Source organism: Rhincodon typus, chromosome 34 (genome assembly GCF_021869965.1).
Source record: "Rhincodon typus isolate 14 chromosome 34, sRhiTyp1.1, whole genome shotgun sequence".
Lineage (NCBI taxonomy): Eukaryota > Metazoa > Chordata > Chondrichthyes > Orectolobiformes > Rhincodontidae > Rhincodon > Rhincodon typus.
The window spans coordinates 11,525,506-11,552,804 of record NC_063365.1 but is presented as its reverse complement, the minus strand read 5'-3'; the positions used below and the strand labels follow the sequence as shown (position 1 = coordinate 11,552,804).

Sequence of the window (27,299 nt, the reverse complement as noted above, 5' to 3'; positions counted from 1 at the left end):
AAAATCTTTGAGTGTAAGACACTTATACTTGGCCTCAGCTGGTGTATTACATCCAGGTCAGAGCATAGCACCTTTGGAAGAATGTAAGGGCCCTGGAGAAGGTGCAGAACAGATTTATGAGAATGGTTTCAGGGATGAGAAACTTCATTTATGAAGATCAATTTGACAGATTAGGACTGTTTTCTCCAGAGAACAGACAGCTGTGATGAGATCTGATAGATCATATCATGAAGGATTTGGACAGAGTAGATGAGAACAAGAGGGTGCAGATATAAAGTAATTGACAAAAGAAGCAAAGTGACAAGAGAAAAATGGTTTAGTCTGGAATGCAATGCTTGACTGTGAGGTAGAGGCAGATTGAATTGAGGCATTGTAATAGGAATGACACTGTTGTTTCACAAGGATGAACGTGCAGGGTTACAGGTTGGTTTGCTGAGAAATGATCATGGTCGATTCTGTGTGGGTCGAGGAAATAAAGATTTTATTCTAGGTTGTGCAAGGGATTTTATTCTAGCTCATCTTGGTCGCCCAAAGAGCCTTTTGAAAACAAAGAAATGAGGAAGATTTTCTTCTCTCAGAGGGGAGTCAATCCACGTAAGTCTTTGCTGCAGATGGCTGTAGAGGTTGGGTCAAGTATATTCAAGGCTGATATAGACAAGATTTGAAATCAGTAAGGGGCAATTGATGGTTATGGGGAAAAGGCAGGAGAGTGGAGTTGTGGATTATCAGATCAGCACACATTTATAATTCTCAACCTTGTGCAGGCTCCAGTTATCTCAGCCTTCAGCCTTAGATCTGCCCGTTTCCATGGTAACTGGACCATCCTGCCTGGCCTTCAATTCACTTACCTCATGGCTCCATGAAGCAACAAATAGTACTTACACAGACTGTTTTTGTTACAACGTGGAATAAGTTGAGCATAACTGCAGCATTTATTTCAAAACTATCATACATGTTAATTTTGACTCTACTAACATTAGCCTCCTCATCCCTACTTCAGAGGACTGTGGTGCTAAGTGAAATGCTCATTTTGGAGAGTTTGGAAGGACATGATGGGCCCAATCATTCTCCATTGTAATAATTCTGTCATAGCTGAATAATTAAATGCATCTTTGGACAGATTACAGAACATCTTGGGATGCTTAACAAATGTTATAAAATTGGGTCAATCAAATAATTGAAAATTGAAAATGCAAAGGATAGATCTGAGGCTAGAGTTGGTCTGCTCCATCTTTATGTATGTTCTCAGGAGGTTTCAATAGTTACTGGTGGCTCTGTCTTCACTCCTTGCCGGTTTCCCCGAGAGAACATCTCATGTTCCATCTGCTGCTGAATGGCCTTGATGATCATTGTTTGATCCCTTTTGCAGGCTCTCCAGCTCAACTACCCTTTCCAGCTGCTGCAAATGTCGACAGCAACTGGCCAAGATCAGCCTTTCCTGCTAAAGAAACCTTGACGTGTTTCTTTGAGAAAAGCCTTGGGCCCATGTCCCATTTATTACATTTCCGTTCCTAAACTGGTTTTGTAAAGTTCAGCACCTGGAAGAAAAGAAAACGTGTTTTTAGTTTGGAAACATTCCACAGCACAATGAGGAGATTTGACTATCTGTGGAACTACATGAAGGAGCCAGGCAGATAGGCAGGAACATTTTAAGTCCTTACACAGTGGGGTTCACATGAGGAACTGTACCTCAGATAGCAAATGTTAAATGCCATTCAAAGCCAATTTAGCTGGTTCAGTAATGATCTGTAATTAATTAAAGTACAATTCCAAATTGCTTATCACTCCAAGAAAGGATTCAAAAACATTGTAATTTCCCAGGAGCATTTGCAAATTTGTTGTTGCCTCTCCCCTGATTGTTTGCCCCTTCACCCACCCCTGCAAAGCATAGGCTCATATTTGTGTTCAACTCCTCAGGACACCAGTTCCCCTTTGTTCCTCACCTCTGGGGCCATTCTGCAAGGTTTAGGCAGGACACTAAACAGGGCTTCACAGCCAAATTCCCTTCTCTCCTCATCTAACATGTATAAGTGGATGCTTGCAGACAGAATGACCAATATTGATAGGCAGGGGCTGATTTTCTCCCTTTTTTTCCCCCAAAGTAGATAGTTTTGATTGATTAATTTCAAGATGTTATTTTATGCCTTTGGAGCAGCTGAGACTTGAACGCAGGTCTTTTGGTCCAGAGGTAGGGGCACTATCACTGTGCCACAATTATTATTGCATGCTTACCTTTGGTGGGGGAGGGGTGGGGTGATGGTATGATGACCTAGTGGTGTTGTGGCTGGATTAGTCATTGAGAGACCCAGGTAATGTGTTTGGGGTTTGAATCTTACAATGGCAGATGGTGGAATTTGAATTTAGTAAGAATATAGAATTAAAAATCTAATAAGGACTGTGAAACCATTGCCCATTGTTGTAAATGCCCAAAGGGAAGGAAATGTATCATCCTTATCTGGTCTGACCTAATGCCACAGCAATGAGGTTGACTCTCAACTGCCCCATGAAAGGGCCTAGCAAACCACTCCATTGTATCAACTGCTGCAAAGCTGGAAGTAATGAAACTGCATGAATAACATCTCAGGCACCACCACCATCATCCCTGGGTATGTCCCAACGGTAAGTGGTGGCACACGGTATACAGTCAGGAGGGAATTATCCTGGGACTCATACAGACATAGAGTTATAGAGCTGTACAGCACGGAAACAGGCCCTTTGGTCCAACTCCTCCATGCCAAGCAGATATCCTAAATTAATATTAATTAACCCTTCCTATTCATCTACCCATTCTGATGCCTTTTAAATGTTGCAATTGTACCAGCCTCCACCACTTCTTCTGGCAGCTCATTCCATTAATGCATCACCCTCTGCGTGAAATGTTGCCCCTTAGGTCCTTTTTAAATCTTTCCCCTCTCACCTTAAACCTATTCCCTCAACTTTTGGACTCCCCTACCCTGAGGAAAAGACCTTGGCTTTTCACCCTATCCATGCCCTTCATGATTTTATGAACCTCTATAAGATCACCCCTCAGCTTCCGACACTCCAGGAAAAATAGCCCCAGCCTATTCGGCCTCTCCCTATAGCTCATCAGTCCAGCTGTAGGTCCAGTGTCAACTCCCTCATCCCCATGAAAACCCATAGCATCAGATTAAATGTGGGCATGGAAACTTCCTGCTGGTTACCATGTATTCCATCCCTTCAGCTGATGAACCAGTACATATCACTGGAAGAAGCACTGAGGGTGACGATTGTGAATAACATACACTGGGTGACTAACTTCAATGTCCATCACCATGAATGGTTTAGCAGCACCTGACCAATCTGGTTGATTCCAAAGAACATAGCTGTTGGGCTGGGTCTGCGGCAGCTGGTGAGGGAACCAACATCATCCTCACTAGTGAGGACCTCATCCTCACTAATCTGCCTGCCTCAAATTGTCACCACAGTGAAAATAACCTCTATTGTGTTGTGTGGCGCTACCACACTGTTAAATGAGATAGAATTTGAACAGATCTAGCAACAGAAGACTAGACATCCAAGAGGTCCTATGGACCATCAGCAACAGACTCGCACTCCAGCTGAATCTGCAACCTCATGGCCTGGCATACCCCCACAGTACTATTACCATCAAGCCAAGAGGCGAATGCTGGTTCAATGGACAGTGCATGAGGGCATGCCAGGAGCAGCACCAGGCATACCCAAACTGAGGTGTCAATCTGGTGAAGCTACCAAGCAGGACCACTTGCATGCCAAACAGCATAAACAGCAAATAATAGATGGAGCTAAGTGATTCCACAACCAATGGAGCAGATCTGTGATCTGTGATCTGTACCCTTTGGCCCTTACATATCCAGTTGTGATTGGTGGTGGACAATTATGAAATTCACTGTAGATGCGGCGGGGGGGGGTCGGGGGGAAGGTGTGCAGAGGTTCAACAAACATCCCCTTTCTGGTGAGAGTGTGAGAGTGACAGCCCTTGACAGCAAAGCTGCATTTGACCAAGTGTGACATCAAGGAGCTCTAGCAAAACTGGAGTCAATGGGAATTAGCGGGAAAACTCTCTGCTGGTTGGAGTCATCTTAGCACAAAGGAGGATGGTTATTGTTGTTGATGGTCAGCCATCTCAGCTGCAGGATATCTTTACAGGCGTTCCTCAGGGTGGTGTCCTAGGCCCAACATCAGTTGCTTCAAGAATGACCTTCCCCCACCCCCATCATAAAGTCAGAAATCAGGATGTTTGCTGATGATTGCACAATGTTCAGCATGCTTCATGACACTTCAGATACTGAAGCAGTCCATGTTCAAATACTGCAAGACATAAGCAATATTCATGTTTGGGTTGACAACTGGCAAGCAGTATTTATGGCACACAAGTGTTAGGCAATGGCCACTCTGACAAGAGGGAATCTAACCATCAGCCCTTGAGATTCAAAAGAAATTCAGTTACTGAATGTCCCATTATCAACATCCTATGTGTTACCATTTAGCTGAAACTGAGCTGGATTTGCCACATAAATACAATGGTGACAAGAGCAGGTCAAAGGCTAGTAATACTGTTGGTAACAAACTCAGCCTCTGAATCCCCAAAGCCTGCCCACCATCCACAAATCACAAATTAGAATTGTGATGGAATACTTCTCACTTGCCTGAATGAGTCTAGATCCAGCAAAACTCAAGAACTGGCTCCATGCAGGACAAAACAACCCATTTAATGGTAGGAGACAGAGAGTTATGGTGGAGGGTTGCTGTTAGGACTGGAGGCCTGTGACCAGCGGTGTTCCACAGAGATCAGTTCTGGGTCCTCTTTTGTTTGTCATTTATATAAATTATTTGGATGAGAATATAGAAGGCATAGTTAGTAAGTTTGTGGATGACACCAAAATTGGTGGCATAGTAGATAGTGAAGAAGGTTTTCTAAGATTATAAAACGATCTTGATTAAATCAGACAATGGACTGAGAAATGACAAATGGTGTTTAGTCTGGATAAATGCGAGGTATTGCATTTTGGTATAACAAACAAAGGTAGGGCTTATACAATTAATGGTAGGGTCTTGGGTAGTGTTGTAGAACAGTGAGACCTAGGGGTACAAGTACATAAATCTTCAAAGTTTGCGTCACATATAGATAGGATGGTTAAAAAGGCATTTGGCACACTTACCTTCATTGCTCAGTCATTTGAGTATAGGCGTTGGGACGTTATGTTGAGGTTGTACAGGACATTGGGGAGACCTCTTCTGGAATACTGCATCCAGTTCTGGTCACCCAGTTATAGGATGGATTTTATCAAGCTGGAGAAGGTCCAGATGAGTTTTACCAGGATGTTTCTGGGTATGGAAGGTTTGAGTTATAAGGAAAGGCTAGATAGGCTGGGATTTTTTTCATTGCAGTGTAGGAGGTTGAGAGGTGACCTGATAGAAGTTAATAAAATAATGAGAGTATAGATAGAGTTGATGGTAGTTGTTTTTTCCCTCGGATGGGAAATTTCAAGACCAGGGGACATATTTTTAAGGTGAGAGGAGAGAGATTTAAATAAGACATAAGAGGCAAATTTTTTATACAGAGGGTGGTTCGCATGTGGAATGAACTTCCTGATGAAGCGGTAGATGCGGATACAATTACAATGTTTAAAAGATGTTTGGATGGATATATGAATAGGAGAGCTTTGGAGGGATATGGGCCAGGAGCAGGCATGTGGGACTAGTTTAGTTTGGGATGATGTTTGGCCTGGACCGGTTGGTTCGGAAGGGTCTGTTTCTGTGCTGTATGACTCTATGACTTGATTGACACCCTGTCACAAATATCCAGTTTCTCCACTGCTGATGCTCAGTTGCAGCAGTTTTTCCCATCTACAAGATGCATTGCAGAAATTCGCCAAGTCTCATTAGACAGCGTTTTCCAAATCTACAACCACTACCATCTTGAAAGACAAGGTCGGCGAATATGTGGGAACCTCATGCAAGTTCTGCTCCAAACCACTCTTCATTCTGAATTGGGAATATATTGCTGTTTCTTGAGGCTCAAAATCCTGGAACTCCTTCCCAAACAACATTATGGGTCTACCTGCAGCATGTGGACTGCAGCAGTTCAAGAAGGCAGCTCACCACCATTTTCTCAAGGGAAACTAGGGATGGGCAATACCTGGCCAGTGACGCCCACATCCCATGAACTAAAGATAAAAAAAATCTCCTATTTCCTCACACTCAGCTTCCCTTTGCTTTTTGGCTAAACCATTCCATTTGGAATTAAGATTCACATTCTCACCATTCTTTGGCTAAAGATATTTTCCTTGAATTCCTGATTGGTGGCTACTTTTTACAGGCCCCTGGTTTTGGTCTCCTCTCTCAATATAAATCTAGTCTTTTGAAGTCTTTCATAATTTCAGAGACACATTTGAGTCACTTCCCTTTTCTGGAGGAAATGTGCTACTCTTCATTGTTAATAAGCAGTAGTTTGCAATGTTTTGAAATCTAATTTTTTTTAAAGTGAATTACCACTTCTCTGATTTACCTTTCAATTATGTACATGCTCTGTGTGTGACTGAAAGAACCCGGCAGAATATAAGATATGTGCAAAAGTTCAAAGATTCCAGGAAGGCACATAACTTGGCAAGGGACATTAACTTCCAGATGATTGTTGTTCAAATCTGAATAGTTTTAAAAATGAGAGAAAATTTGTAAAATAATACAAATGACCAGATGAGTCAAGGTAAAATCTGGAATTATGCCCCATGATAAAATGAAATGGTAAAACTTAGAATATCCTTTATTCTACTCAAGTACAGAAGTACAGGAGTACAGTGAAAAGTTTACAATTTTGCCCCACATGGGGCCATCTTAGGTACAAAGTGCCTAGGTACAGAACTTGGATACAAAATAGAGAAATAAAGTAAAAAAAGGAAAAGGTTACATTACTCACAGTTCCAAATGGAGAAAGATTTGCACTTTTACAAAATCTTTCACAACCTCACAGCCAATGAAGTGAACGTGTAGGAGCAAACCCTCACAGACAACAATGTGATAATGGATTACTTCAGTGATGTTTGTTCAGAGACAAACATTGACCAGGTCAGCAATAGCAATTTCCCTGCTTCACTTGAGTTCATTGCTCAGACCTTTTAATATTGGCATTGGGACATCATGTTGAGGTTGTACAGGATGTTGACGAGGCCTTTTCTGGAGTACTATGTCCAGTTCTGGTTGCTCTATTATAAGGAGGATATTATTAAGCTGGAGATGGTTTAGAAGAGATTTGCCAGGATGTTGCCTGGAATGGAGGATTAGAGTTATAAGAAGAAGCTGAATAGGAAGGGACTTTATTTACTGGAGAGTACGAGGTTAAGGGGGTGACCTGATAGAGGCTTATAAAATCATGAGGGGTATAGATAAGGTGAATGGCAGGTGTCTTTTCCCTAGGGTGGGGGATTTCAAGAAGAGGGGCATATCTTTTAAGGTGAGAGGAGAAAGATTTAAAAAAAGACATGAGGGGCAACTTTTTAATGGAGAGAATGGTTTGTGTGTGAAATGAACTTCCAGAGGAAGTGATAGATGTGGGTACAGTTGCAAGACATTTAGACAAGTACATGAATAAGAAAGGTTTGGAGGTATATGGGCCAAGTGCAGGCAGGTGGGACTAGTTTAGTTTGGGATTATGGTCAGCATGGACTGGTTGGACCGCAGGGTCTGTTTCCGTGCTATATGACTCTGTGACTCTTCAAACTCACATTGTGAGATCTTTTATATTCACCTGAGATGGTTCATTCTTGACATACAAGTTGCTGGCCCCGGAACATCAGTGCTGACTAGTTAGTGACAAATGGGGTTCAGCACAGCCTACGCATACTAGTGAAGCTACCTCTAGGTCAGCGTCCTTTCCTTGAGCATTAGAGTTCAATTCCAGCTCCATCTGGTCAATTGAGGTTGTGTACTCTGTCAGCTGTCACGTTTTTGTTTAATTCTTCCTTGGAATGTGTCTGTCACTGGAAAGAGCAGTGTGAGCAGACCATTGCAGGTGATATTTGAGAGGTTTGAACCACTGTCCCCAGAATATTAGGCCAAAATACTGTAAACGCTGGAAAACAGAAGCAAGTTTAGAGAATGCTGGAGAAACACAGTAGGTCTGGCAGTATCTGTGAAGAGAGAGAAGCAGAGTTAATATTTTGAGTCCAGTGTGACTCTTCTTCAGAAAACACTTCAGGGTTGTCCCCAGATTACTCTGGCCCAATGGGTTACTCGTCCAGTGACATTACCATTAAGCCTCCACTCAGAGAGAGTTCAGCCCCTGGGATTGTGTCTGCGGCACAAGCCGAGTTGGCAGCTTTTCTGGTGCAGAGAAACACATGAAACTTTCCATATCAGTGAGAATAAGGCATAAAGTTGCAGCAATACCAGGATGGGGTGGACATGGCTCCACCACAGCCTGGGGTCTCCCGGCAAGCAAGGAACAGGTCCCAGTCTGACCCCCCTGACCTGGACTCGCAGGCTAGGCCAAGGCTCCAGATCTACAGCTAGGCCTCTGCGCCTGAAGGAGGAAAGAAGGTGATCCTGGCCCAGCGTGGAGGTCTTGGCCTGGTGTGGAAGTCTCATCCCTGTGTGGAAGTCTTCTTCCCCTTCAGGGTTCAGGTATTCCAGTGGCACAGCAGGTGGTCTGTTCCAGGAGTGCAGTTTTGGCCTAACATGGCGGTTTTCCTTGGTGGAGGCTTCTGGCCTGGTATCCAGTGGCCCAGCATGGCAGTCTCGTCCCAGTTGCGTCTTCAGGGTATTCCATCGTTCTTAAATCGGCTTTCCCCGAGCCCAGGAACCATTAACTGAACCGTGATGAACTCTGTCTTAATTTTACTTTTTTTTGTTATTATGTATGACTTCTGTCATTGATGTAGGCATTGTGGTGGGGTGACTTATAAAACTTTTCACTGTATTTTTGATGTAAAAGTACACGTGGCAATAAATTTCTATTCCATTCCATTAATTATTGGAGCAGAGTTGAAGAAGCTACTGACCCGAATTTTTTGCTGACCCTGATGCTGGCAAAAGAATGAAGGGAAATTTTCCACTTACAAAACACATTTGATGTCCCTGGACCAATTGTTTCACAACCATTATATAGCTGCTATTTTGGTGCACCAATTTGCACACATCAAGGTGTCATGAGCCATTCCATTGTTTATTGTGTTTTGGTGTATTGTTAATTGTGGGATCAGCGGGATGACCTGTTCCTCTTCAAAAGAGTGGAATAAAGGTTTTAACAGTGACATAAAGAAGAACGTGGCTGTCACAAATGGGGAGATAAAGGCAGTGCTTACTTGATCCAACACTTATGGCTGTCTTTTTTCAGATAGTCTCTCCCATCTCACTTTGAACAGATATGGCTGTCTGACACAAACTGTTCACAACCTCTGATCCAATTGGCACCCTTTCAATGGCCTGGAAACAATCCGGAAGGGAGATTAGCCAGGGAAATAGAAATGATACAATAGTGAGAATTAACAAAGCTCTTTATGTTAAGGCTTAATCATTTTGGATGATATTGGGTTTGTGTCGCCTTAATAGGTCACTTGCAGGATTCTTGATGTTGCATCAAATAAGCTTGTGGTGTAAAATTGTGGTGTATGTTGTTTTCAAAAACTCCAGCTTGTGCAAATGCTGGGTCAATGATCTTTCACAATGTCGTTTTCAGATGATTTTGTAATAGGTTGAAGCATGTAATGGGAAAATGAGAAGTCTGCTGTTTGGAAGTTCCCTTCTGGGAGAATTAACCCAACTGTTTTGTATCTGCAAGAAAGGAAAAATGCCCATGTATTTTTGCATGATGACAGCACCCCCTTAAAAATTACTAACTTGTGTTGAAGAATTGAGTTGTAAGTCATTTAGCATTGTAAGCAGATGAGGTTAAGTGACAGTGCCAGGACAGTATTGTTGAAACTCGCTGCATCATCTAACTCCAACCATTTCAGCAGACAGTGCTTCATGCTGCCAGTTCATTCAAAAGGAAGATCACCAGGACATGCGAGATGCATACTCTGAACAGGAAGTCATGAAGATAATCTTCCTTGAGCCTTTTGGATTGAATATAAAGGGCGGGAAGTTAAGACTCAAACCCTTCCTACAAAGATGGACATCATTGGCAGATTTGGCTTCAGAATCTTCCTTAAGGAAAAAATGCTGGTGAATGATAAAGCAGCTGTCTTCCTTAGTGTGCTCGATTCTATATCCCAGCTTGTTATCACATGGTTAATGAGTATAGTCACTGTTGTCATGAAAGAAAAGTAGCTTCCAGTTTGTGTACACAAAGATCCCAGAAATCTAATAGATAACCAGAAATTCTAAGCTGCTGGTGGGATAAATGACCAGTTCTTTGTTGAATAGTGCTATAGGAGCTTTTAGGTCCACCTCAAAGGGTGAGGATTTAATATCGCATCCGAAAGAAGGTACATCTGGCAGTGCAGCACTCCCTCAGTGTTACACTGGAGTGTCAGTCTAGATTATGGGTTCAGGTCCCTGGAATGGGTGTTGAATCCATGACTTTCTGTCTCAGAATGAATGTACCCCTGCACCAACATCCAACTGCACAATATATGCCCCACAGAAAAATTATGTAGAACTCCAGAGAATTTATAGCACAGGCCATTCCGCTCTCCAGGGCTGAGCCAGTGTTTGTCGATGTGACACCCTACTTTGCCTTGCTCTGTTGGCATTATCCTACTTCCCTCTCCCTCATGTGCTCATCTCAATTCTCCTTAAAGGCTTCTCGGATACTCACCTCAGCCATTCCATATGGTAGCAGGCTCCATATCTCAAACTCTCTGAGTAAAATAAGTTTTTCCTGAATCCCCATTGGTTATATTAGGATCTAAAATCCTAACAGGGCTGGAAGGACTAGATGCAGGGAGGATGTCGGCCCCTGGGGTTGGTGAGTCTTGAATTGGGGGACACAGTCTTAGGTTATGGGGTAAGCCATTTAGGACTGAGATGAGGAGACCTTTCTTCACTCATAAGGTGGTCAGCCTGGGGAATTCTGTACCACAGAAGGCTGTGCAGGCAGGGACGCACAATATATGTTCAAGGAAGGGATTGATAATTTTTTAGATAATAGAGGCATCAAGGGGAATGCAGAGAAAGTGGGAATATGGTGTTGATGTAGAAGACCACTGAGATCATATTGAATGGCGGATCAGGCTCGAAGGGGCGAATGGCCTACTCCTGCTCCTAGTTTCTATGTTTAATCTTGAACATGAATTGAGTGCACAGCCAGGCAGTGATTTGATAGCTGCGCTTGTACAACTTGAATCGAGTGCAGCATTACTTTAACAGTTACTCAGGAGGGGGAAGGTTTACGTTACGTGTTAAAAGTGCAATGCTGCGGCCGTAGGAACTCAAATCAGACATTGTGGAAAGATACAATAAGATTGGAAAGAGGTTCCATACAGTGTCTACATCCCAATATAAAACTTGCTTGCTCTCTCCACAGATCCTGAGTGACCTGCTGTGGTGATAGCAGCATTTTCTGTTTCTGTTCAAGTCCTTTGCAACTGGGCTACGATTTTGTTTTCTCTGTAAGAGCCAATCCAACACCATAGCAACACCACTATGTACAGTCCAATTAACTCTTGCTGGGCTGAACACAAAGGGCTCCATGAAGATAGGAATTTCCAGTCTCATGGCCACATGTGCACAGTTTTGATCAGATTACACAATGCCAGAAGGAAGAATGCTGCTTGTACAAAGTAGATTCATGTCAGGAGGGCAATCCCACTGTCGTGTGCAATAATGAGTGTATGCAATCATAACCTAGAGACTCCTGTAACATCTCACCGTTACTAACAGAAACCCCCCTCTGGTGTTTTAATAATAAAGTGATTTATATGCAAATCCTGTTCCTTTGCAAGTTTCCTGAATTCCTAAACTGATCAGGCTATCTGCACTCTGATTCGTTTAGCTATAAATCCTATTTGTAACCAAGTCAATGAAAGGACTTAACAAGCAGAATTCTGTTGTTGAGGGCAATGCCAACCGATATGCCATCAAACTCATGCCCAGTGCTTTTGCTCAATTCTCCAGCCCATTAAACCCATGCTCTATGCCTTTGGTCAGTTTGTGCATTTCACTGCTCTCCAACCAAACCTATCTATTTCCCAATCTTTATAACAACCACTAACTGTTGTTTTAATGGTATTTCTTAAGTAAGTTCACTAATGGCCAGTACGATAATAGTAAAGGACAAATACAATATTTCCATCTCATTCACAAGAGAGGAAGAAGCGACAAATGGCCTGACCTTTGGTAACTGATATCAGGAAGCAAGACACAGGGGATAGAGAGAAGGGACAATGTGCAGGATGCAGAATGGGGAGAGAGAGTGTACGGGATGGGGAACGGAGAGGGAGAGTGTACAGGATGGTATTGGAGAGGGAGAATGAACAGGATGGGGAATGGAGAGACACGATGTGTAGGATGGGGAATAGAGAGGGGCAGTGTACAGGATGGGGAATAGAGAGGCAGAGTGTACAGGATGAGGAATAGAGAGGGATAGTGTACAGGATGAGGAATGGAGAGGGATAGTGTACAGGATGGGGAATGGAGAGGGAGAGTGTACAGGATGGGGAATGGAGAGGGAGAGTGTACAGGATGGGGATGGAGAGGGAGAGGGTACAGGATGGGGATGGAGAGGGAGAGGGTACAGGATGGGGATGGAGAAGGAGATTGAACAGGATGGAGAATAGTGAAGGACAGTGTACAGGATCGTGGGAATTAACTGAAGATCTCTGGCTCCCTGATTCCTAGCTTAAGTGAACTAACATTGACATCCCAATTTTACGTTCGAAGGAAATGTTTCTTTAGAGATATTGAGTTTAAAATTGTGTTTGTATTCTCCTCTTGTCTATACAATTTCCACCTCAGCATCTCAAAGTTGATTTGATTAACATCATGTTGCTGTTTGTGGGAGTTTGCTTTACGAAAATGGCCTCTAGGAACATTATATTGCAACAAAAGATATTTTATTGGCTCTAAAGCACTTTGCAATGTCCTGAGGCTGTGATGGCCACTTTCTAAGTACTATCTTTCTCATCGACTTCATCTGTGCATCACATCGAGACAGTTTGAAAATTTGTAAAGCTGGTTTTCCCTCCAGGAATCTGTGATAGTTATCTTGAGATATTTGTTTAAAGTTTTGTGTGTTGGTGCATACACTACTTGCATGTATTTATCAAAAAATGATGACTTGGAAAAGGTCAAAATACTGGATCAATGATCAGTCATCTTGTTGAGGTGCTTAATTTTGTCAGGAAAATTTGAAATAAAAATCATTGAGAGGATTGAAATGAAAACTGAACGGAGTAAATTTTCTTATTGTCATTGAAATGTAATCTGTATAACGACTGATATTTCAAATAATTGAGCGGATATTCGGTTTTTGTGGTATTAGGAGTAGCAGGGACAGAGTCATACAGTGATAGAATCATGCAGCATGGAAACAGACCCTTTGGTTCAACCAGCCCACGCCAACCATGTTCCCAAACTGAACTAGTCCCATGTGCCTGCGCTTGGTCTATATCCCTCGAAATATTTCCTATTCATGAACTTATCCAAATGTCTTTTAAACGTTGCAACTGTACCACATCCATCACTTTCCCTGGCAGTTGATTCCACACACGAACCACTTTCTGTGTAAAAAAGTTGCTCCTCATGTCCTTTTAAAACCTTTCTCCTCTCACCTTAAAAATATGCCCCCTAGTTTTGAACTCCCCCACCCTAGGGAAGAGACCCTTGTTATTCATTTATCTATACCCCTCATGATTTTATGAGCCTCTGTAGGGTCACCCCTCAACCTCCGATACTCCAGTGAAAAAAGTCCCAGCCATTCTTATTTTTATACTCCCCTGCTCCTCTTCAACTAGCATCTTGTGATTTTTTTATGTCCACATGTCTGAGATTGCACAATAAACAGTGTAGCATTCCTTCAGTCCTACCCAAATGTGTTAGCCTGGATTAATGCACAAATCACTGGATTGGAGCTTGATTACACAATTTCCTGATTTATGGCAATTACTGAAGCAAAGTTGACACTAAATAGGGATTTTTACCAAAATTCCTAGGCTTGGTAAACTTTTAATTTTAAGTTTAAAAGAAAGTTGTGTCCTTTAATCCGTATACATTCTGGCTACTTACTCCAGTACAACACTGAGGGGTCACCACACTGTCAGGTTTATCACCTTTTGGATGAGAAGCTAACCCCAATGCACTGTCTGCTGCCTCATGGCACCACTTTGCAGAGGAAGGGTCACTGGACCCGAAACGTTAACTCTGTTTTTTCCTTCACAGATGCTGCCAGACCCGCTGAGCTTTTTCAGCAATTTCTGTTTTGTTTCCAAACACACTCTCCCTGGTCTCCCAGTTAATCTGTCAACCAATATCATTAAAACAGATTATCTGACCATTAGCATATTGCTGCATTTGGGACCTAGCTGTGTGTAAACTGGCTGCAGTATTTACTTTATAACAGTGACTCCACCTTAACACATACCTTTGTTGTCTAGAAAGTGCAGTGGTTATGCAATGAGAATGGATTAAAAATGACACCATAGTGAAAATGTCCCTAAGTGACAGTAAACAAAATATTTTTGAATTTTGCATTCAGTTTGAGAGAGAGTAGGGAGGGCTCAAGACCAATATTTTAATCTTAAGTAATAAGGGCAATTGTGAAGACATGAGAACAGAGCTGTCTGAAGTGCATTGGCAAATTAGCTTGCGGGGTTGGTCAGTAGAAATAGAATTGCAGACTAAATATTCCAGATTACTGGAATAAATACATTCCAATGAGACAAAAATTCCAAAGTGGAGGGACCTATTATCCATAGTTAATTTAAAGAAAAGTTAAATATAGTATCAAAGTTAAGAAAAAAACATGTAATTCCACAAAGGTGGATGGCAAGTTAGAAGATTAAACAGAGTACTAAAAGTAGCAAAGAATGACTAAAAGATTAATAAGGAGGCAAGCAAATAAAGCTTGATCAAAAGCTAGCTAGAAATATAAAAACAGACTGTCAGTGTTTCTACAAAGAGTTGTAATAGCAAAGAGTTAACAAAGTGAGTGTTGGTTCTAGAGAAAGCTAAACAGGACAGGTCCCATTATACAAAGTCCAATTGGTGTATGACTTGTTGTCTCAATGAGTAATAGGGGAGGTGAGAAATTACCTGTGGATGGAATTGCTTTACTCCTGGGGAATGATTTAGCAGTAGTGAAAGTCAAAGCTTCATAGAATCATGGAAAGTCCAGTTGAGGTTAAAAGGTAGAACAATTGCAAGAATAGGTTCTGGGTATTTTTCCATTATTTGTAGGTAACCACAGCAATGGCTAAATGAAGTCCAACACCACAGTAAGTGGGTGCTACGAATGAGGTTAATTAAAAATAAGTATTTGGCATGTCTTCATAAACTGAGGGCTCAGGGAATAGATATAGACTAAGTTGGCACAAACAGCTCACACTGAAAGAGTTGTAGAGTGCTCCTATATTTGAAATGGAATTCTGCTGAGGATTTGGAGATGACCTCATAGACCTGTAGAGGAAGAAGGGATGGTTGTTCATCAAACAGTGGTACTGATCAGATATCACAAAGAGATATTGTGAGTAACACATGAAATTCATATTGCAGGGCATTGAGCATTATGGAAAATACAAGCTTCAATAAATAGATATTTTACACGACTAAGTCTTTAGAAAGATGTAGTACTGTTCTGTTAAACATTTTATACATGTCAGATAGCACAAAAACTTCAACATCTAATTAAAACAGCATCTTTGAAGCCCATGCCAATTTTTATTTCTACATTCAATGTATCTGCTAACTCTCTCATTTTAGCCTTAGTCAGGCTTAAAATAATCCAATTTTGTCTTGTACCCCCAAGAAAACTTTTAGCAACGTTCAAAGCCATTTTAAAAGACCAATCTATGTAATAAACTTGACATAATATTCCAGCTTTATCTTTGGTATCTCCACATACTTGCTTCTTTAAAGGAAACATAAGTACATATTAAAATCAATGAATTCCAATTCTAGAGCAGTCCACACTCTGATGTGATTCCAGTTGATGGTAATACTGGACAAGTAAGATCCCAGAATGAAAGTGGCTTGATAGATCATGTGTTTAATTTTTGTAATTCATTAAAATGAAGGTTTGGCTGTGAAGCAAGGGTTCTGCAGATATTCTTTAACAACAGAACTAAGTTTATTACACAAAAGAAATAAAAACAAATAAAGCAGCACATATATTGAATACAGTTAAAAATACCTTAACACATGAGTTCTTCCAGGCACACAACTGCAATCAGATGCTTCCTTGAATCTGATGCTTTGAGGCCATTGTTACAAATTAACTTTCTGATTAAAAAAAAGTAGCCCTCACAGAACTGACCCACATCCATCTGCCTTTATTTTGAAAATTAAACCTCGAAGTATAACATTTTGTCTACTTCATCACAGCAGACACAGCAGGTAAATAGAAAAGAGCAAAGAATAATACAGCACAGGAACAGGCCCTTCAGCCCACCAAGACTGTGCTGATTCCTAGCCCTTATTTAGACATGCTACTTAATGTCCATACATAGTTTCTATCCCTCTGTTCACCTCCCATTCATGTATCTATCAAGTTACACCTTAAACATTGCTGATGTGCCTGCGTCCATCACCTTCACTGGCAGTGTGTTTCAGGTACCTACCACCCTCTGGTTGAAAGATTTTCCCTGCAATTCTCCCCTAAACATCCCCCCCAACCACCACACCCCCCACCCCACCCCCGCCTTGAGCCTGTGCCTTCTTGTGGTTGACCTTTTCACCCTGGGAAGAAAAGCGTCTGAATAGCCATTTTGTATACACCTCTCATAATTTTGTAGACCTCTATCAGGTCACCCCTCAGCCTCTGTCTTTCCAGTGAAACAATCCCAGTTTATCCAAACTCTCCTCGTAACTAAAACTCTCCAGACCAGGCAAACATCCTGGTAAACCTTCTCTCCACCCTCTCCAAAGCATCCATGTCCTTCAGGTAATGTGGCAACCAGAAGTGCACAAAATATTCCAAAATTATAGATATCTGAAATGTAACTTGCCAACATTTACATTTGATGCCCTGGCCGTTGAAGGCAAGCTTGCTGTATTCCTTCTTGACCACCATATCCACCTGTGTTGCCACTTTCAGGGAATCCGCAGACCTGTATGCCCAGATCCCTCTGTATGTCAACGCTCCTAAGGGTTCTGCCATTTATTGTATAACTCGCACCTGAATTTGATCTTCCAAAATGCATGTCTGGGTTAAACCCCATCTGCGATTTCTTTGCCCAAATCTGCAATCTATACATATCCCGCTGTATCCTTTGACAATGCTCCTCACTGTCTGCAACTCTGCCAATTTTAGTGTCATCTGCAAACATACTAATCAGACCATCTACATTTTCCTCTAGATCATTTAGATATATCACAAAGGTTCCAGCACTGATCCCTGTAGAACACCAGTAAGTTTCTGATTTTTAATCCAAAAAGCATCCTTCCACCATTACTCTCTGTCTTCTATGACCAAGCCAGTTCTGTATCCATCTAGCCAGCACACCCCAGATACCATGAGACTCTATCTTTTGTACCAGCCTGCCATGAGGTACCTTATCACATTCCTTACTAAAGTCCATGTAGACAGCATCCACTGCCCTTCCCTTATCAATCATTCTTGTCACCTCCTCAAAAAGCTCAGTAAAGTTGGTGAGACATGACCTTCCCCATACAACCCAATGCTTGCCTATCACTAACAAGTCCATTCGCTTCCAAATGTGAATAAATCCTGTCTCTTAGTAAGCTAATGGAATGCCACAATGTATTAAGAATACCAGAGTAGGGAGGTTATACTTCAATTATATGGAGCACTGGTGAGATCACATTTATAATACTATGTAGAGTATTGGTCTCCTTATTTAAGGAAAGATATAAATGGGTTAGAAACGGTTCTAAGATGGTTTACTAGACCAAAGGCTTGAATGGGTGGGTTGTCCTATGAGGCATGGAGTAAGAAAAGTAAGAGTCAATTTGATTGAAATGTACAAAACCCTGAGCGGACTTTACAGGGTAGATGTGGAGAGGATGTTTCCTATTTGGGAGAACACAGAACAAAGTTCAGTCATTTAAGACAGAGATGAGGAGAATTTCTTTCTCTTACAGAGGCTTGCGAGTCTTTGGAAGTTCCTTAAAAAGCGATGGAATAAAAGTCCGTGATTATTTTTAAGGCAGAGGTAGATAGGTTCTTGCTAAGCAATGGGATGAAAGATTATGGAGGTAGGTGGGAATACGGAGTAGTTCGATCAGCCACTGAGTGATAGAGTAGGCTCAAAGGCCAAGTGGCCTACACCTGTGTTTAATTTATCAATTTGTATGTAAATAAAATGCAAGCTTTTTCTTTTCAGACGTGTGACTAGATATGTTCAGGAGTGACGTGGATGAAGAAAGTCAGAGAACGGCACAAATCTGCTTACAGAGTCTTGCCCACACAATTTCACCCAACACTAACTCTTCGATGTGATAAAGGACCAGGGGCCAATAGGATTATGGCTGCTAGACCATTTTACTGATACCTCTTCTGACTTCAGATGATCGCAAACCAATCTTCCTTCGGGGGAAAACTGAAACCTTCGAACTTCACTAACCTTGACTGAAGTTAATTGAACTATTTTTGCTTTGAAAATATTAAGCGGAAGTGAATAAGCAGTTGAGAAAACGATACATCGGAAATAATTATTGCAGAGACCATTTTATTTACTGTTACCAAATCAACTTCAATGCTTTATCTCTAAGTGTTTAATTGATTGTGTCCTGCTAAAGAAACACTTGATGCCAAGGCACATTCCCAGCTGGTAGCATTTATCTGGGCATTCATGAATAGCTGTTTTAGGACGATGCATTTATATGCAATCCCCAGGAGTGCGACAGTGCTTATTGAAACAAACCAGGAAACTGTTAAGGAAAACAGAATGCCAGACAAATATCGAGATCAAAGGCCGCCGAGAGACAGTCTCTCCTCCACTCATCATGTAAACCACTCACAGTTAAAAGCCATCATCCTTCAAACACCCTCCTAATGTTTTTAATTAAGCATACTGATTAGTTTTGAATTACAGAATTATAAAGTGAGAGACATTATTTTTGGGAGGTTATTAACCAAAAATAAATGTTTCTGCCAATTAGGTTTCAAAGTGCATCACTCTAATGAGGTGCTTTTTTGACTATAATGTCAGGAAAATATAGTGTACATTCTTACGAAAATCAAAGCAGCTGCTGAGGAGTTATGAATGAAACGCCATCAGCTGCTGGCTGCAAATATACTCTTCATCAGAGTCTATTAACTTAACCCTTTAACATCTGGGTTCCTATGTGATGTCTTAAGGCAGGTATGTATTGTATGCTGGAGGTAATGACCGATTGGTATTATCACTGGACTGTTGACCCAGATAATATCCTGGGGACCTGGGGTCCAAGGCCTACCATAACAGATGGTGGAATTTGAGTTCAATAAATATCTGGATGATAGAGTCTAATGATGACCATGAAATTGTTGACAATTATTGCGGGGTAAACCCATCTGGTTCACTAATCCCCTTAGGGAAGGAAACTGCCATCCTTACCTGGTCTGGCTGACATGTCACTCCAGGCACACAGCCATATGATTGACCCTTACCTGCCCTCTGGGCAATTAGGGATGGGCAATATATGCTGCCCTGGTCAGCAATGACCTCATCCTGTGAATAAATTTTAAAAAAAGATATAATGGACCTCAGGAAAGTGCAGGCAGGAATTTGGAGTGTTGTGGGAATGCCAGTCCACAAGAAATCCGCACAGTTTTTAAAATTTTAACATATCGAGGCATATACCACAGGACAATGCTGGATTCCCCAGGAAACCTATACTGCTTTACTTACAGAAACTTGTACTGACATACGAAGAAAGACTGAATCGACAGGGCTTGTACTCACTGGAATTTAGAAGAATGAGGGTGGATCACATAGAAACATACAAAATCCTGATGGGACTGGACAGGCTAGATGCAGGAAGAATGTTCCCGAAGTTGGGGAAGTCCAGAACGAGGGGCCACAGTCTAAGAATAAGGGGTAAGCTATTCATGACTGAAATGAGGAAGAATTTATTTATTCAGTGAGCTGTGAACCTGTGGAATTCTGCCCCACAGAAAACTGTGGGGGCCGGTTAATTGGATGTATTCAAGAGGGAGCTGCATGTAGCCCTTGAGACTAAAGGAATCAAGGGGATATGGAGAGAAAGCGGGAATGGGATACTAAAATTACACAATCAGGCATGATCATATTGAATGGTGGTGCGGACTCGAAGGGCCAAATGGCCTACCCCGCATCTATTTTCTATGTTTCTACACTTGAGTGTGAGAGTTTATCAAAAATCACAAAAACATGCGAATAGAACCACAGTTTACAGTAACATATCACATCTAATGCAATAGGATGTCCCAAGGCATCTCACAGGAACATAATGAGACATTGAGCCAAAGAAGGCAACATTACAGGTGATGAAACAATTGATTTCAGAGGTAGGTTTTAAGCAGTATCTTAAAGGAGGGGAAGGAGGACTAACCCTTACCAGATATTTTAATCATTTCACATGAATTGCAACATTGTTGGCCTTCACTTTATGATAGAAACAACAATAGGCCTGACGTGGATTGTATATTATAAATATTTAGAATTTTGCAACTATATTGAGGCATATAACATTGGAATATGCTGTGTCGGGACATGCACATTCTATAAATTTTAAGTTGAAATGTTTTGCAATGTGCCTTTACAAATATTAAGAGTAAAGTATATTTCTGGGAAAAAATAACAGGGAGTGTTTGAGTTGTTCTTATTAAAGAATACATCAGACACCAGCTTTTACTGTTTGCATCTGCACACCCGAAGTTGGGAATCAAGACTTACAGATATAGTGATGCCTGCCAAGTAAACTTATCTGCTGAAACTTACATTTTATTTTGGCTAAGTCCGAGTTATGTCAAGCTTTTTGGAGAAATTCCTGCTGTGAAACCTAATGAGGTTTCTCGCTCTATCTTACCAAACTTGCCTCCTTCCTACCCGCCCTTAAGTCTGATTCTGGCACATCTTACCATGCGTTATTTCCTGAACAACCCCCACAACCCCAGAGGATATACTAGAATTCAGTAGCATCCCTTGTGCCCATGCCATCTTTAAAAATCCACTCTGCACCTGGACAAGCGCTCTCATTCCAAGCTGCCTCTCATGGTTTCTGACATTTGCCTCAGATATGACACATGGAGCAGCTGGTGCCCCTTTTTGGGGACAGTGACTTGAAGGGGGCAGTGCAGAGGTGTGACTTCCTGTTCACTAGGACCAGTAGTGGATGCCACGACACAAGACCGTACCATCCTGGTCTGAGGATGGTACTGGGTCAGTGAGGTGTCCATGATCTGGAGAAAGTGCCCAGCGATTTCAGAAGAAGTTCAGTGACCCTCTCTATTCCACCAGCATTAAGTATATCATCCTTTCTCTGATACTTCTATCTCTGCTGCTGTCCCCACATCCCAACAAGGCTCAGGCTCTACCTTCTGTCACTCTCACTAAGGCTCTGCAAACTCTTCTCTCTCTCGCCATCACCCACCCTAACTCCTGACAGCAACTAACCCTCTGTGCTGTCTACTCACTTGCTCAGGGCATCTCCCCACCTGCACCAACAGTAACAGCTGTACCAATCACTTGCAAGTCCTTTTGTAGCCGTCTCTCATTCCAGGAGAAATACAACCCATTAAAAAGTGACAGACTAGGATGTAAACCATCAGGTCCAGGAGATCTAATGGCATTTAGCCATATCATTTTCCCAAGTACTTTTATCTCTCATGTCAGTTGTTCTGCTTTATGTATCTCCCAGAACGAACTCTGTCCTAATTTTCATGTAAGTATCCTTAATTAAGTTTAGCACAGCTGATTCTGCCCCAAGTTTCTTACTATCAAACTAAATGCAAAATTCTGCCATGTTATGGTCACTATTCCTGAGGCGATGTCTTACTCTGAGGTGATTTATTAATCCTGTCCCATTGCACATTATCAGATCCAAAATAACCTGATCACTGGTTGGACCCACAACATATTGTTCAAAGAAACTGTCCCAAAAGCACTCCATGAATTATTCCTTTGCTAATTTGATTTTCCCAATCTACGTGAAGATTAAAGTCATCGATGATCAATGTACTGCCTTTTTTACATGCCATCATTATCTAATGATTTATTCTCTGCTCTGCAGAGCATCTATTGTTTGGGGACTTATGGACTACTCGAACCGGTGTCTTCTTGCCATTGTTGTTTCTAACCTCCATATGGATTCAATATCATCTGGTCATAGATCATTTTGTTCTATTCCAGTTATTCTGTCTTTTACTAACAAAGCTAGCCCACAAGCCTTCCATCCCTGCTGTCCTTTTGTAAAATCACGTACCATTGAATATTTAGTTCCCAGCTTTGAGCTTCTAGTCATGTCTGCCCATGAGTTGTATGATCAGACCTATTAACCTCTATGTACACCATTAATTCATTCATTTTAATCAGAATACTATGTGCATTTAAGTAAAAAAAGACATTAATTTTTCCTTTTTGCCATTTTTCCCCTTTTACCCAGTTGTTGTTTTTTTCAATGCTTGTACATGCTCATTCTGTTCCATTTTGGGTACCATTGTCAAATAGTTGCCTTGCAATGTGACCATATCCTTTGTTTTTTATGCCTACGTATACCCCGCCCTGAACCCTAATTATATTAAAGCCCTCTCACAGCCCTTGTCATTTTGATTTGCCAGGACACATTGATGTTTGAAATGTTAGTCCTGTGAACTTTATTTAACTGTTTTAATTACCAGTATTTACCCTTGTCCAACGACATATGTCTGTTTGAGTTACGTTTTTACCTTTGAGAAAAAGAGAATGTATATTACATCTCACAGTCAGTATGTGAGTACACCTTGAAGAGTTCATAATGATAGCACTGTATTTCAACTTGTGACTCGAGGGCAAAAAAGGTTACAAACTCCATCTTATTCAGATCACTTGGAGCATGGCACTCTATTAGCAGCATGCTGTTCTGTTGTATAGCTTAATATTAACCCAGATATTTATGTGCCACAGGAAATTAGTATTCGTATCTAATAGCTAGCTGTAATACCACAATATCCGTGCCAATTTTTATATTACAGGAGATCACGTAAGCATTTCTCCATCAGATAAAACACACCATGTTGGAGTTAAATTCACATCAGTACTCAGAAACTTATTGCTTATCTTCAGTTTTTGGCCTTGAAAAAAATGTTTAAACTGAGTTACCTTAAAAATGTTTTCTGAAATGAAGTAAAGTGATCTGTTGGTGTATCACGTACATTTTCAATCTGTCAATAGAAATGTTCCACACTAGTCTATTTATTTTTTTAAAAAAAGCAATTTGGAGTGCTCAAAATATTTAAAGTTAGTTCTTTTCAAAGCTTAATGAAAAAAACTAAAATAATATCTGTTTCTGTATGCAGCAAATTAACTCTAAATGTATAAATTCCTTTAAATTTGATATTTTGCCCATTGTTTTGCATCCTCCATTGGACTGGACCCCTGTACCAGGCAGCAATGAATCAGATTGTGGACCTAACAACTGAGCCGCAAAGCCTAAACTTAACCTGGAGCAATAAACCAACTTGGATTTTATCAGAAAAATTTGGCTGGCTGTTGAGAATCAGATAAGGTTTGTGTGAATACCATGAAGAATGTAATCTATTCATGTATTAGTTTATGTAAGACGTAATTATAACTGCTGATAACTGCAATTTTGCAAGAGTTAGCACCCAACTACCAATGATGCAGTGGGTAAAAACAACCGTCATTGCTAGGTTGCCAAGTCATTAAAAGCAGGGCTTATTTGTTCTTTATTGGACAGAAACAGTTCTATTCTGATTTGATGGGGCGGAGGTGGAGTGTTGGTAATGTCTGTCAACTACTAATGCTAGACCTAGACTAATACTCTGCAGACACGGGTCCACATCTCTCCACAGCAATTGTTGAAGTTTAAGTTTTAATAAAATCAGGAACGTAAAGCTAGTCTGCCAAAAAACTCCCATCAATTGTAAAGGAAAAGCTCATCTTGTTCACTATCTGTCATCCTTACTTGGTAATGTGATCGAATGTAACTGCTCTCTGAGCAAGCCAAGGGAAATTAATAATGGGGAACAAATGCTGGCTTTTCCAGTGATGTCCACATCCCATGAAAGAATAAACTAATTCAGGCATATCCCATGTGCCTATTCTTAATCCTCTGCTGGATGTTGCCTTAGAACAGGACACCAAGTCCCTCACAGACAGTTGAGAACAAGTGCCTGCAACTTAGAACTGTGCTGTTTGATTCCACTGTATCCACTTGACAAATACCTTTTTCTTGCCATTCCCATTGTAAAAATTTTAAATAACATCTGGTGACTGTTAATTACAGAAGACAACTTTGTCAGAGTAGTGAGCTGGATGGAACAATGTTCCCTGAGGAACGCCAGGTATATTTGAATAATATCCCAATTAAAAGTTGTATCAATGACAATAGTTGTGTCCCTTTTTAAATGTCCTCTTCTGTTTGGCTGTTTTAAGCATATTGTTCGAAACGTAAGTTGAACATCTTTTTGTCTCATCTCACAATTGGAGTTCCTGAGACCTGGTATCATTGCTTTTCATGGAATCCCTCCAGTGTGGAGGCAGGCCATTCAGCCCATCAAGTCCAAAACCAACCCTCAGAAGGAGAGCATCCCACTCAGACCTACCCTATCCCTGCATTTCCCATGGTTAATTCACCTAGCCTGCACACTATGGACAATTTAACATAGCTAATCCACCTAAACGGCATATCCTTGGACTGTGGGATGAAACCTGTGCAGACTCAGGGAGACTGTGCAACCTTCACACAGGCAGTTGTCTGATGGTGGAACTGAGCCCAGGTCCCTGGTGCTATGAGGCTGCAGTGCTAACCACTGAGCCACTGTGTCAAAGCTCTTTCCTTTGCAGCCTACTGTCAGCTTAAGAACTTTGTAAGGAAAAGACAGACTAATATTGCAGACTCTCCTATACATGAGATAAAAACAGTACATCACTACATCTTTTGATTTGTATTCTAACTCTTTTCCAATGGATATACTTTGGACCAATGGTTTCAGCAGCCTTTTGCAATCCTTTTCACTTTATTTACACTGTGCTTTGTGGCTTGTCCATTCAACACGTGCTCCCAATTTTGACTCTTATCTCATCTACTACTTATTTTACTTCTGTATGGTTTAAATGCCACCAGATAGATGAACATTGAACACTGTTGACGCCACTTTGCAGTGATAAATAGGGGATAAACTTTAATCTGAGCCCGACCATTGTCTGCTTTTTTAATTGCACTGTGTATTGCAAAGGTCGAGCCATAAATAACTTTAGAAATTACTTTTGAGAGTCATTTACCTGGGAGAAACAGCAGCTTTTTCATGTCTTCCAGTTTTTGACACTGGGACAACGCTTGATTATATAAGTAAATTGTAAGAAACATACTTCAGGAAAGATACATTGAGATTTCATCTGCCAATATTCATTGGAGAGCATGAGGTCCATGAGATACCAACATATGAATGTTTGCTGTTGCCATGACAGCAATAACCTATAGTTTGGAAACAGGCCAACAGGAGAAAATTTAGTTCAGAAAAATTCATATTTCAGTAATACTAAGATTTTGGAATATATGTAATAATTGAGTGATAATTTTAATGAAATTTAATGATATGCTGTAGAATTACATTGTTAGTAAAGAATAATGGATGCCCCAATGTCAAAGGTGCTGTACAAATCCAAGTTTTATCTTTATTTATTCATGGGATGTGGGCATCTCTGGCCAGGCCAGCATTTATTGTTCATCACTAATTGTCCTTGAGAAGCTTGGTGTGAGCTGCCTTTTGTATACCCACGTTGCCCATTAGAAAGAGAATCCCAGGATATCGACCCCTGTCTTTCTTTAAAAATGATAACACAGAAACAGATCATTTGACCAACTAGTCCGTAGCCTTACACACACAAAACAAGCAAAATCTCTGCAAGTTCCAGTTTGGTTACTGTGCTAAACTTGAATATCTAAACAGATCATAAATCAAGGTAAACCTTGATGTCTTCAAATCAGTTGGAGGAAAGTAATTGAAAAAGCTACAAACTGTTTTTGTGGAAGCACAGTATGATGTAAGGTGTGTGATATATCTATATATTCAATATAATTTATTTTAGAGTTTGAGTTTTGAACTGGAAGCAAATTGGATTTTGGTCTCTGTGTGTGAGAGTTTTAATGATTAACTTGTCAGTATTTCTAGAGCCTTTTTTTTAAATGCCGAATGAGAGACATAGCCCCTGGATTTTGTTTGCATTGGTGAGTTTTACAAGAGAACAGAGTAAACATCGAAGAGCATTAGGTTGCTTTGAGTTAGAAGGCTCAGGAATTTTTTTTTGCTTCATCAAAACACTATAAGATTTTGGTTTCAGTTCACAGAAGTCCTGGTGGAAGTTAGACATGTAAAACCATTTCTTTTGAAGAAAGGGGATAGTTTAGAACAGACAAAAAATAGGTTAACTCAATGTAGGGAGTTTAGCTTGGAAGTTCCAGACCTGCAATTTTTGATCAGACCCTGAAGGGTGATTTGAAGCTAATAAAGTCAAAGCTCAATCATGTCAATACTCAAGGTAGAAACTACCTAACATTCAAGACCAAAAATTGAAAGAAATTGTTAAGTCAATCGTTTAGATGTTCCTATTTAATTCATTCATGGGATGTGGGTGTCACAGGCTAAGCTGTAAAAGGGAAGGGAATTCTTTCTGGTGTTTGAATAGTGTGAAGAGGATTCTGTTGGGATAAATGAAATTTTGGTATTTTCACTGTGTGTTTCAAAATCTTTCAAATTGTGTTATATGCAAAAGCTCAGTTTATTCTATTTTAACCTCTTTCTTTTGTGTAATTAACTTCTACCTTATTGTTAAAACCAAATCTGCAGCATTGTATGTTTGCGTATAAGTGACAGACCACCTCATTAAATTTTAAAAAAGGTATGATTTATCAAGTTGGATTTCAGTCTGATCTAACTGGTCCAGTAATAATATCAGAGATAGTAGGAACTGCAGATGCTGGAGAATCCGAGACAACAAGGTGCAGGGCTGGATGAACACAGCAGGCCAAGCAGCATCTCTGCTCCTATGATGCTGCTTGGC

General features: G+C 40.9%; 1 long non-coding RNA gene across 1 annotated transcript in view; it reads right to left on the bottom strand.

Moving 5' to 3' along the window:
* Positions 1-1,115: 1,115 nt before the first annotated feature.
* The window catches only part of LOC125486874, a 32,548-nt gene continuing 6,364 nt past the window's right edge, over positions 1,116-27,299 (bottom strand). The window contains exon 2 of the long non-coding RNA XR_007265494.1: positions 1,116-1,538. This is a non-coding gene — a long non-coding RNA (uncharacterized LOC125486874). The remainder of the gene's footprint in view (positions 1,539-27,299) is intronic.